Source organism: Cibotium barometz, chromosome 62 (assembly GCF_041138505.1).
Source record: "Cibotium barometz isolate CiBa-2024 chromosome 62, ASM4113850v1, whole genome shotgun sequence".
Taxonomy (NCBI): domain Eukaryota; kingdom Viridiplantae; phylum Streptophyta; class Polypodiopsida; order Cyatheales; family Cibotiaceae; genus Cibotium; species Cibotium barometz.
In genome coordinates, this window is record NC_141107.1 from 820,803 (window position 1) to 833,807 (window position 13,005).

Sequence of the window (13,005 nt, forward strand, 5' to 3'; positions counted from 1 at the left end):
ATTTCTGATGCAGATTTACAGGATGTAATTTCTGAGGATAGGGCTGAAAATGAGCAGGCTAGAGGAACTTGTAATTTTTGAACCGCCTGAGCAAGTTTTTTAGCATTTCATGTAACATTTTACGGATTTTTCCCGCTCAAATGAGCGCACCATGATGTAAACAAAGGATGTCCGAGCTAAGTGTAATGTTGGCATCACATAAACATGTACACGAGTAGGTGTAAAGACACGTAGTTCTCATTTTCACACAATGGCCACCCAAGTTTGTGTGCCCAGCCACATAAGTTTTGTATAAATATCAATGTAAGGAATGAGAACACACACTTCCCTTGTGCAATCTTAGAGCTCTTGTGTGCCTCTTGTTCTCTTATCCTCTTTCTAGTGTGAGAGAGAGAGTGTGTGTGTGACTCTGTCTTGTAGGTTATTTGATTGCACTACCATGGCTATGGAGCTATGAGCGGGTATATCTGAGGGGTCAACATCAGACATCGTTGGTGACAAATAGTGGAGAGTGCATCCACAACTAGCTACTATAAGTGGTTGGAGAGCCTCCTTGGAGAGCTCTAAACGGGTTAGCATAAGCATCCCCACGACAAGTAAGTTTTTTTTCCTTAATCTTAAGATTAATCTCTCGTTAGTGTGGGCATAGCACTTCTATGAGCATTTCCTTAGTGAGTGGGAGGATAATATTAATAGGGTCTTTAGATCCTTTCATGTTCAATGACCTTATATATACAATCGCAGATACCCTGCAATCGCTCCTCCTCTGTTGTGGCCCCAGATATGGATTGGACAATTTCTTCCAAAATAACACCATATGCTTGGCGTGTGGCGAAATCCACAAAAGTCTCTATGGATGCGTCATACTCCCAATCATTTGTGAAGAAGACATTGATCCATGATTTGCAAGCCTAGCTCTTTTCCATAGATAGATACAATGTTATTGCTTATATCGAAAATATCGGACACTACTTGCGTAGTCCTGGCACCACAGGACTCATTTGGGTGTATTGGGTTGTTTGGGCTGCTAATCATTGGTGTGCCGATTGCAAGGTCTCTTCTTCCTTTGCTCTACCAGATTGGATCAATGCCCCTACCACACGGGACTCGTTTGGGTGTATTGGGTTGTTTGGGCTGCTAATCATTGGTGTGCCAATTGCAAGGTCTCTTCTTCCTTTGCTCTACCAGATTGGATCAATGCCCCTACCGCCTACAGTTCTTCTAATGTCCTCCCATCAGGCATAAGCACTTGTGCAGGGGGTGGTTCGGTGGTCACGGCAGTTGCCCAACAGGTGCAATAGGAGCTGTATGGACAGGGATATCACCACAAACGCTCCCTGCTTGCAGTGATGATGAGAGTACACCAAGTGTCTCTCTGGAGTTAACCTCAACTCCTTCATCATATGGCATGTAGGTCATAAGGTTTAGTTTAGAGGTAGCGGTTGAGGCCAGACCTCTAAGATATCTACCTACGCGGCCAAAAAGACTAGAAGTTGGCTTGGCTAGTGAGACCTAGTTAGGGTTCTCACTTCTTGGAAGTGGGGATCCTTCCATTGAGTCAAAATCTGACAATATATCACCGGTCCCTCTAGTAGAGGTTCTTGTACAATGCTAAACTAGGTTCTGACTGAAGGTTTTAAGTCTAGTGTACGCTGTATATATTAGGTAAGTTTGTGCGAGCACTTCTCGAAAAATTTCTACTATTCTCCGATCTTCACCTTTCCCCTTTTAGCTTTTCACTTTTCACTTTTTTATTTTTTGCTTTTTGCTTTTTGCGTTTCACTTTTTTATTTTTTATTTTTTGCTTTTTGCTTTTTGCGTTTCACTTTTTCTGTTTACGTTTTACGGTTTCACTTTTCAGTTTCATCGATTCACCGAAAAGGGTTTTCCTAGAATCTTTGACTTGGGAGCTTGCACACATTAAATGTGTCCAGCCACACAAAATAGACTTTTGAAAATTTTTGGCTAGTGGCCTAAAAGCCTACACACATTAAATGTGCGGCCAGCCAATCAAGATGCCCGGGATTAGGGAGAGGATTAAGTATAATTAACTTGTGTTAATTACACTAATGCAAAAATGTAGAAAATGTTCAAAACACAGAAATTTCTTTGTTTACCAAATCCTCCCCTAATTCCCAATTTCTCTACATAAGGAGTCAAAATTGGAATAAACCCTATGCTAGAAAATCGATTCTGTGGTTCATGGGCTCCTCGTCACCTTTATTTGCCCACTGCCGCCGTGGCCTGAATGGTGATCTTGTTAAGGTTAGCTTGCCACTATGTGAATCCACAGCCTCAACATACATCAAATCTAATGAAGATCCGTCTACGTGGGGGAGAAGATACTTCTTAGGCTTTTCATGTGGCGTTATCCTTCTATGGGAAATATAGAGGTTGATCCTCTCACTAAAGATCCATCTCCAACTATGGTAAGGTGAAAAGATTGATCAATGAGGCTTATGCAATGATATGAGGATGATGGTTATGACAATTGTATAATAGGAGTGGATCTATGCAACTTGTCCTTTGATACCATGAAGAGCTAATAAGCTCTTTGGAACAATGAGAGATAAAATGAGGAAGAATGCATACATGATGAAAACATGGAGATGAAAGGCAAAAAGACATATGATGCCAATGAGGAGCATAGCCCCGGATATATACTCAATGATGATGATGATACAATAATATGAATGATAATGATGATGTTGATGTTGATGTTGATGTTGATGTTGATGTTGATGTGTGTGAAGAGGTTACACTAAGAGAATGTGGGCCTATGCTCATAGGAGATGAGGAGAATTTGCTATGTGTAAATAGAGATATCTAGGAATTGTGGAGATGATAATGACATCATAGGACTATTGAGGGAGTCGGAGTCTGGGCAGAGTGCTGAAAGTGATAATCTCAATGTGCTTTGTCTTAGCATTATAGGTTGGGTTACTAGCCAACTATATGTTGCTCATATTATTATAGGACTATTGAGGGAGTCGGAGTCTGGGCAGAGTGCTGAAAGTGATAATCTCAATGTGCTTTGTCTTAGCATTATAGGTTGGGTTACTAGCCAACTATATGTTGCTCATATTATTATAATAAATGACAATAGCCCATCCATAGACTTACCCATATCTGCAAGTAGCTTCTACAACCAAGCTACCTCACATGAGGCTGTAGCAGCACCCTTGTACTTATCCTATGTACTAGATAAAGCAATCGTTGGTTGCTTCTTGCTACTCCAGCAAACAAAAACAATTCTTTTAAAAAAAACATAAAGCCACTAGTAAATCTCATGTCATAGCCACTACTAGCCTAATCCACATCTTTATACCCATGCACATGTACATCATGTCAAAGATACTACCAACCTAATCCGCATTTGTACACCCATGTATCTATACGCCAACCTCATAGAAGTGTGTTGTGGACTTTATGTACCTGAGAATCCTCCTAGCCGCATCAAAGTGTGGTTGTGGGGCCTACATAAACTAACTTACCAATCCACCAGCATAGCTCAATTTGGCCTGGTGACAGTCATGTAGATCAAACTCCCTACAATGCACCTATACATAGTAGGTTCCTCTAAAACTTGTATCTAAAGCCAATTTGTGTTATGCTCCAATGGCACTGAGATTGACTTGCAATTTGTCATCCATACTTGGGCAGCATGTCCAAAGTATACTACCTTTGCAAAATCCAAATCCCATCACGTGATCTAATCACTTCTATAGCCAAGAGGTATCACGTCACCCAAATCCTTCATTTCAAACTTTGTCGTTAAGGAGCATCTTCATCTCATAAATGTCAACAACATTGTCCCTAGTGTGACAATCAAGCCATCAACGTTTACAACAACAATTTTCACTTATAGTGAAAAATCTATTGTAGATAGATAAAATCTAGTAGTGATAAGATACTCTCCTATCTTGTCTAACCATGCTCTAGGTGCATGTTTCAAGACATTCAAGGCTTCATGCAACCTACAAATAAACATTACGTGTGGATGGTCCTCGTATCCTAGTGGTTATGCACCATGTAGACCTCCTCTGTAAATCACCATGTAAAAATGAATTCTTTATATCCATTTGTAAAGACCATCCCTTAGCTAAAGCCATAATAATTACTCCTCTCACACTCAGTTTTGCCATCCTAACAAACTATACTAAAAGTCTCCTCATAGTCAATGCTATAGGTATGTGCATATCCCTTGGCTACAAATCTTGCCTTGTACGTGCTCATAGACCCATCTGAATTATTCTTTACTCTATAGATCCACTGCATCCATTTTGTCTTCTGCACCTTAGGTAAAGGCACCAACTTTCATGTCTCATTCCATCTCTTCATCCATGGCATCATCCCAATGCTTATGTACAAGTGTCTCCTCAAAAAGTGTGGGCTCTATCTCTTGTATTAATTTAAACATATAAGCATAATGATGTGTTATATACCCATCATACCTTAACCTATCCACTCGATATTATCTGACCCTCATAGACTTGCATACACTTGGATCACTGCCAAGTGTTCTCAACACTACTTTAGCTTTTTGTAAACCAAGTGTAAAAACAGTCAAGATCCCAAACTCCTCTCATAAGGCTCTAATTTGGGCCACTATTCCCATCAACAAATGAATGGCCTGCTCTAGAACATCAAGGCATTATGAAAGGCTAATCCACCTTCTCTTTTCCCTTTCATGATACATGTGAATTTGCTGAATTTTCAACATCTCTAATACCACCAAATGATGTGTAAGAAATCCTGGCATTCTGCCTCAACCTTCTTAACCAAGGTCTAACAATAGACCCACTGCTAGAGGACTCTCCACTTCCACTAAGCACATGTGATTGCTGCTCTCCATTCGTTTGCAACCACATTGTTATTTATATCAACCTCTATGGAATCCCACTCGTGTATACCCTCTACTCATCTCATCAAAAACAGCATCCCTTCTCACTCGCATCTCACGCATAGTTAGGGTTCTAACATCTAAAACCTTTCTGCTCAATCCAATAAAGATACATTTTTCTACCTTAAGATCTAATTTGCTTCTCACGTCATCTGATACAATGCACCCAAATATTTTGAAGTGTGCCAAATTTGGTTTTCTACCATTAATCTTTTTTTCAAGCATCATGCCATGAACCTTTTTCATCATCGCATGGGAAACTTCTACAATATGCATGTTCTTTCTTTCTCTAACCCCATTTTGTTACGGGGTGTACCTATATGTAAACTGTCTCTTTATCCCATGTTCTTTCTTTCTCGAACCCCATTTTGTTACGGGGTGTACCTATATGTAAACTGTCTCTTTATCCCATTTTGTTACAGGGTGTACCTGCATGTAAACTGCCTCTTTATCCATGCTCTCTTAGATAATCATTGAATTCATTGGATAAATATTTTTCATGTGATAAAACACATGGATCTAGGCATGGCTATGGTGGATTTAGGTGTGTAAAGAACAAGAAATGCGAACTGACGCTCTAATACCATAACAAGAATCTGAGGGAGGAGCTCCTACTGCAACAAGCAAATACACACGTCCTCTATTTCACTCCGAAGGGTGATTCAAGATGCGACAATGCATATTATGTTGTGCGTGCATGCTGCTCTTCACTAGTAGTTACCTGTAGAGATTTGCTTCCATATCAAAGGGAAATAGGTGGAGATAGGCTTACCCATGTAGTACCGTTTCATTTACTTGCCTCTTGTTTGCCACTTGAGTGCGAACCGGCGCTCTAATACCATAAGAAGAATCCCAGGGAGAGAGTGAGCTTGAGCTCCTATTATACCAAGCACACACACACACACACACACACACACACGGGTAGACAAGCAAACAAGAGAGATGGATGGTTGAATTTTCTTCTATTGGCTTCTCTTCTCTACAAGCATAACATAAAGATAAGATAAGGAAAAGTACTTTCCTGCTAAACCATACAAAGATCGCTCCATAGTGTGAACCTCAGGTAAGAATTGTACTATAGTACCCCAATAATTTCAAAGGATAAGGCACGACACACCTTGCTCTGTCCCAACACCTTCTTCCCTCAACACCACCTCCACTAGCCTTAGGCAAGTATGTACAAGGAGTCTTTGGACTTTCCCTACTTGACATTAAGCTCAAGGTAAAGCTGCTTTATATGTTTCAATGTCCTCTTACAAAAGATAAGGGCCCGTTCGAGCAAGTGAGCTAACAAAGTGCCTTATGGTAGGTCGGGCAAGTGAAACCATGTTAACCTATAGAGTGATTAACATGTTACATCTTTCTTCTAGCCATAAGTTTCCCTATAGCTACCATGTTACGTCTCCACTAATCCAACCATGATATGTGCCATGGAGACCATCAATATGAAAATAAGCAACACAAGAAATGGGTTACACTCAACTAGGCATGGGACATTTTTCTAAGTCACTCAATTAGGCATGGAATATTTTAGTAATGGGTGATCTTCTCAATGCTTCGAGGGAAACCAATTCAAAAGGTGTGACAAACGGTGTGTACGTGCCCTTGCACATATCCATTGTGGCATGCTATCCACTATAATTAGTGATTCCAACTCCACATTCTCGAGTTGCGGAGAACAATCTAAAATGAGGCAATCTTTCTACAATCGGGCCCAACTTCTCTCAAGAGTCAGACCTACCTTCTTCTTCGAGGTCTTTGAAATTTTAATCTTCATTCAAAATCAGATATTAGTCAAGCTGGTCTACATTGCATAATTATAACACTTTGCAAAACACATAACCAAATAAATTGAATCATGGTGGACTTATGTGACAATCAAGACATAATCAAGAATTAATGGTCCTGATCAAAGAGCAACAAACAATAAAGATCTCACATGGATTTTATCAGTTAAATCAACCCCCGCAATTGAGAGCTCATGTACAAGTAAATATGGCTAAAGGTGTGAGCATCTTTTAATTGCAAGCTTCTCAAAATCGAACTCAAATTGATCAACCCCCACAAATTGAGAGGGCATATACAAGTTAATATAGCTCAAAGTGTAAACCCTCCATAATTCTTTCAATCTCCACAAATTTATCTCCTGTACTTTCTCCTTCAACCCTAGATTCAGTCCCCCTCTTCTCATCGATGTCTCCCAACTATTTTCCGATGCAATGCTCACACTAATAACCTTTCATCACCCTTAATAATCTTTCACCACACTATACAAGAAATAAGAAATTGCTTCTCTTTTTTTTACATGTTGAGCACTCATTACTTCCCTAATTAGAAGATGCATGACACATGCAGAAGCTCTAGGAGTCTTCTTTCAACCCTAAACACCATCCTAAAACAACCTGATGCAAAATGCAAGCAAGAGAGATAGAGAAAAGATATATATATATATATATACATATATAGCTGAGTATTCAGTATATTATAAAGTACAAAAATGAAGTACAAGTCCAACCATAGGCTGTCTTGAAAAAGGTAGAAATCACCTAATCTATGCCTAAGCCTAAGACCCAATCCAAGAAGGATTGAATGAATAAAAATGATGAGCAACTTTGCCTTTTATAGGCCTTGGAAATTACTAGTGGATTGGCCGACGGTCCTAGATAAAAACACCTCGAAAAACTACAACCGACTAGTCATAAAACTTGTAGATGCTCGCCGACAGCCCTTCCCTATCCTCCAATCTTTTCCTGCCTTCTACAACAACAACCAATGCTCCAGAGTTTGGTTCTGATCTAGTTCTTTATCTTGTTGCCTTCAGGATTATCTTGGTTTAGTGAGTGGATTAGCAAAGCTAAGGAGGATCAAACATGGCTATGGTCATGGTTAGGTCATGGTTAGAAGCAAGATTATGAGTGGATTAAGAGATGCTAATGAAACATGGTTTAGGCATAAACATAGAAACACGAGTTGTACTCTTCATTAGCAAGGGCCTCTTATATAGGCAAGTAGTACATGACCTCATGACATCACCTATGATGTCTTACAAGCATAAGATGCCATCTCCCCCCAATGTGGGTTTGCCATAAATGAACAAGATGCCCTCTAGGCTATTTTGAAATAGGCGCCCATTTGAAGATGATTCTTGAGTAAAGTAATCAAGGTAATATAGCCCCTTTTAACCTTTGAATGGATTTGGGTGATATTTCCAACAAACCCTCCTTCAACTAAATCCATGACAATGCTACCTTTATGATGGCAATTCTAGGCTCTAGTTACAACTTACAAAAACTAGTTATGAGATGACCATGCTGGTGCCCGTAGATCTTATTCCAGTTAGGTTTACAATGCTAGCAATGATGGATGATGCTAGAATACCATAGTAAAGCTTACAATGAGATAGTTATGTTTAGGATGGAGAGGTTTTAAACATGGTACGGGCTATCCCTTGATTTTACTCAAAAGGCCCATTCTTCTTGGATAAAATTGGCCTCTTCGGAGGCCTCTTCTTGAATCTCTTCTTCGTCTTGACTTGCGAGGAATGCCTTTTGTGCCTTTTGTTTGAAGAAACAATTTTCTTCATTGTGATTGTCCTTGCCGCAGAATCCACAAGCCTTCTTCTTTCCTTTTGTGTCGATGAAGTTCTTCTTCTTGAAGTGTGACTTGTTGTTGGAGAAGTATGCCCCTTCAATTATCCCTATCTTCTCTTGCTTCTTCTTGTGCTCCTCAAGGAGTGCAGCTTCAATGGCTTCTAAAGTAGGGTCCGGAAGATTCATGAGAGTTGACACTAAATGTCCATACTCATCATAAGGCATGCTTTTCAACAAAACTGCAATCGCATCTTCCTCATCTATTGGTGCTCCTATTGTTGCAAGTTGTGACATTAGGCTTTTCATATAATTAAGATGAGAAGGTAAAGACTCAAAAGCTTTCATTTCAAGTTTAAAAAATTGGATTTTCAGCCCTATCTTGGAATGCTTCCCTTTTGTCCCAAATAATTTCTCTAGGATTTCCCATGCTTCAGCGGAGTTATTTGCATTAGAGATATGATGTATGTAGTTGTCACTTAGACCTAATGCAATTATGGCAAAAGCTTTCTCATCCCTAGGTACCCATCCTTGCTCACCATATCTAGTGGTAGGTTTTTTCTCCTTTCCACTAGCAACCCCCCAAAGACCTTTCTTCATGAGAATAAATCTTACTCTAACTTGCCAGGTATGAAAGCCTACCCCTTTAAACTTATCAACATGAAATGAGGATGTAGACATGATGATAAAGCAAGGTCTTACCACTTGAGTATCACTCAAGGGCAGTGTCTAATGCTTTTACAAGATTAGATACCTTCACCAAATAGATGAAAATGATTTATGAAAAATTCAGACCAGTCATACCCTCTTGAAACATTGTTTGCTCTTGGGTTGTAGACATTGTTTCTTACCCGTCTCCTCGGCTTTCTGCTTTTCTTCTTAGGCTTCAAATGTTGAATATTTGATGATTCAGCATCAGATGGTTCAGCCATTGTGATTCAAAAAATGATGTAAACAATAACATCATCACAATATAGTAATATCATCAAGTATATGGTGACCAATGTGATAAATGCTTTCAAAATAGTTTCTAAAAATTGGTTCACTTGGAGTACTTAAAAGAAGTAGAGGCCTAGGTCCAAGCACCTAATGCTTTAAGCACTTTCAATATCAGTGATTTGAGACCAATTTAAGCATAAAACATTGGTGATTAAGTGGAATAATCACTCATTCATTTACTGTTAAGAGATGAAGCTCCAGAAGCTATGTCAGTCCTATAACCACCAAACCATGAAACCATATGCAAAACTGACCAAATAGGCGTGTTCGCAGCCTATGAAAACCCTCGAGGCTCTGAGGAATTAGTGATTGGCAAAGTGATGGCGATGGGGCAACGTTTTTTCCCAAATAAAAAGGCGCAGGTCTCTGCAGCAATGTCGTTGACTCCGGGCACTTCTTTGGCTAATTCTTCCCATCAGCAGCTTCGCCTTTGTGTTGAGAACGCCTAGCTGAGCGCTTGTGATGAGTCTTGAAGAGGGCGATGGGATCTTGACGCTCCATGGACTGCCTATATTTCAGGCTAGATAAGTGGAGGGGATAAGATAGGCTTAAGCTAATGAGGTACTAAATAATCTCTAATGAGTGAGATTTGGATAATGTTAATCCTAAGCTCTGATACCAATTCTTGGTTTAGTGAGTGGATTAGCAAAGCTAAGGAGGATCAAACATGGCTATGGTCATGGTTAGGTCATGGTTAGAAGCAAGATTATGAGTGGATTAAGAGATGCTAATGAAACATGGTTTAGGCATAAACATAGAAACACGAGTTGTACTCTTCATTAGCAAGGGCCTCTTATATAGGCAAGTAGTACATGACCTCATGACATCACCTATGATGTCTTACAAGCATAAGATGCCATCTCCCCCCCATGTGGGTTTGCCATAAATGAACAAGATGCCCTCTAGGCTATTTTGAAATAGGCGCCCATTTGAAGATGATTCTTGAGTAAAGTAATCAAGGTAATATAGCCCCTTTTAACCTTTGAATGGATTTGGGTGATATTTCCAACAGATTAGTCTTGGGATCAACCCTGCACATGTCTAGCACATGACGGGATTCCAACTGTTCTTGGATAATTGTCATCATCCCATTGTCTATTCACGGAGTCTCAAATCTGTCATGCTTCCCTTACTAGCAATCTTTTCCCTGTCCGCTCTCCAAATCCACTCCAACTCTGATGAAGATCTATGCATCTCTTCCGTCTTGTCTCCTTTCCCTTCATGCAAAGTCCTTGACCACTTTTCTCTGGTCTTCTTTTCCTGAGTATTGAGTCTGGCACTCACTCCAACCCTTGGAGGATGGAACCGTTCCCTCAAAGCCTTTCCTGGCATGCCCCAAGTGTCACCCGACTCACAGGACTGCCATTCCCCTTGGGTCTTGTGGAACACCACCAACCAACCTCCTGGGAATTTCTTCCATGTCTTGTGTTCCTTTCCTTGGGGCTCATACCTGTGCACTTTCTTGTACCTTGGACCTGCGCATCTTCATCTCAGATTGAATCAGTGTTTAGCCTTTGCTGAGACAATGTTGCCTGGTTCCCACAGCACCAAAAGATCAAGATACGCGCGATGGTTTCATCTATGCACAATGGAGTAAGGGTGGGTGGGACATGGGCAGCAAAATATCTCAAAACCAGCCTGAAGCTCTGATACCAATGTCACATGTGGACGAAGTCTTCTTTCAACCCTAAACACCAACCTGATGCAAAACGCAAGCAAGAGAGAGAGAGAGAGAGAGAGAGAGAGAGAGAGAGAGAGAGAGAGAAGAAGAAGAAGAAGAAGAAGAAGAAGAAGAAGAAGAAGAAGAAGAAGAAGAAGAAGAATGTATTATCGTCCTCTGGGAGCCAATAAACGGCCCATGGGACCTCCACGAAATTATTACAAAGCTGTAAGAAACAAAAAACAAAGCCTCCTCCCTTCATTGGAGGGAAATACAAAGCCTTCTCCCTTCATGGGAGTGATATGGAGCTTGTCGTATGGTCGCATTGTGCTGTAAGGTAGCCATGATGTTTAAGAATCTTGGTGATATAAATGCCTACAGCAGAAAGCTTGGCATGTGTGAGCAAATCCACCAAGTCATGATATCCTTCTAGAATGGTACTAAAGTCCTTTCTTATGGGGTCATATTGTGGACATGTTAAAAGGACATGTTCCTCCATCTCCACTGCTCCCAAAGTGCATACTTTGCAATCTTTTCTCTTTTGGGATATTGCTCCATGCTCCTTTTTCAATCTCGAGTGTGTGTGACCTAGTCCGGATAAGTGCAAGACCTCTCCTTGCATTGGCGGGAATAGACATGCTTATGTATTTCTGAGCATTGTCTTCTTCATCAGAAAAAAGGGCTATTGGAAGCACTCCACTGTAAATGGCAATCATCAGAAAAAAGGGCTAAATTTGAACTAGTTGCAAAGGGCATAATATTCAAATTTAGCCCTGTTTTTTTATGATTGCCATTACAGTGGAGTGCCATTTGCAAAGGGCATAATATTCAAATTTAGCCCTTTTTTCTGATGATTGCCATTTATAGTGGAGTGCTTCCAATAGTGCTTGATGAAATGCCTTCTCATCTACTTCATCTGATGCTGCATTTAGATAGGAGTCTACCTCCCATCTTTGAAACCAGCCGTTGATGTCATGCATCCATCCTAAAGATAGCATCTTGCTTTTGTTTGTTTTCTGAGGTCTTTTACTTGCTAGCAAAGCTTTCTTCGGTAGTCTCCCCATCTACATGGACTTGACCTTCTGTATGTACTTGAAAATCCTTTGGAGTGCTCAAAGCTCGATGGGTCTGCTGCCTGTTTCAAGCATTAATATAGAGTAAGGTGTAGTGGTTTTGACTCCTAGGTGTCTTCTGAAGAACGCCTTTTGCATCTTCTCAATGTCATTCCATGTTGATGGTGAGATACTTCCACCCCATACCTCTACTCCGTATAGCACAGCTTGTACGACATAAGCATCAAATAAGATACGTCTGATGTGCCATCTCCTGATGTTATTGTTGCTGCAATCATTCTCAAAGCGGTAATATTTTCCCCATCCAACATCAATCCTTCTTTGTATGCACTGATTCCATCTATGGTTTGCTGGAATATCAACTCCTAAATATTTAAATGAGTGCACCATTTCAATTTGCTGACCATTGTACATAATATCTGGAGCTTTGGTAGGCTGCAGTGTTTTGCTAGACCACTTTCCTTGCAGAAATTTTGAAGCGTATGCATCATTCGCTGCATGTTTTCTGTTGTGTATGAGAAGAACACTACATCATCTGCATATAATAGCACTAATATTGTGTTTTCCAAGAGTTTGGGGCCTTCAATCTGTTCAGCAGATGCTGTTTGCTTGATCATCTCTTCCAGCCTGTCAATGCATAAACCAAACAATGTTGGTGACAACGGGCAGCCCTGTTTAACACCCATGTTGCTGTGGAAAATGAACGACATCCCTTTTGTGGCTTTAAGTTGACACACCACCTTCTCATACAATTTATTTACTGCCACTCTCAATTTATTTACT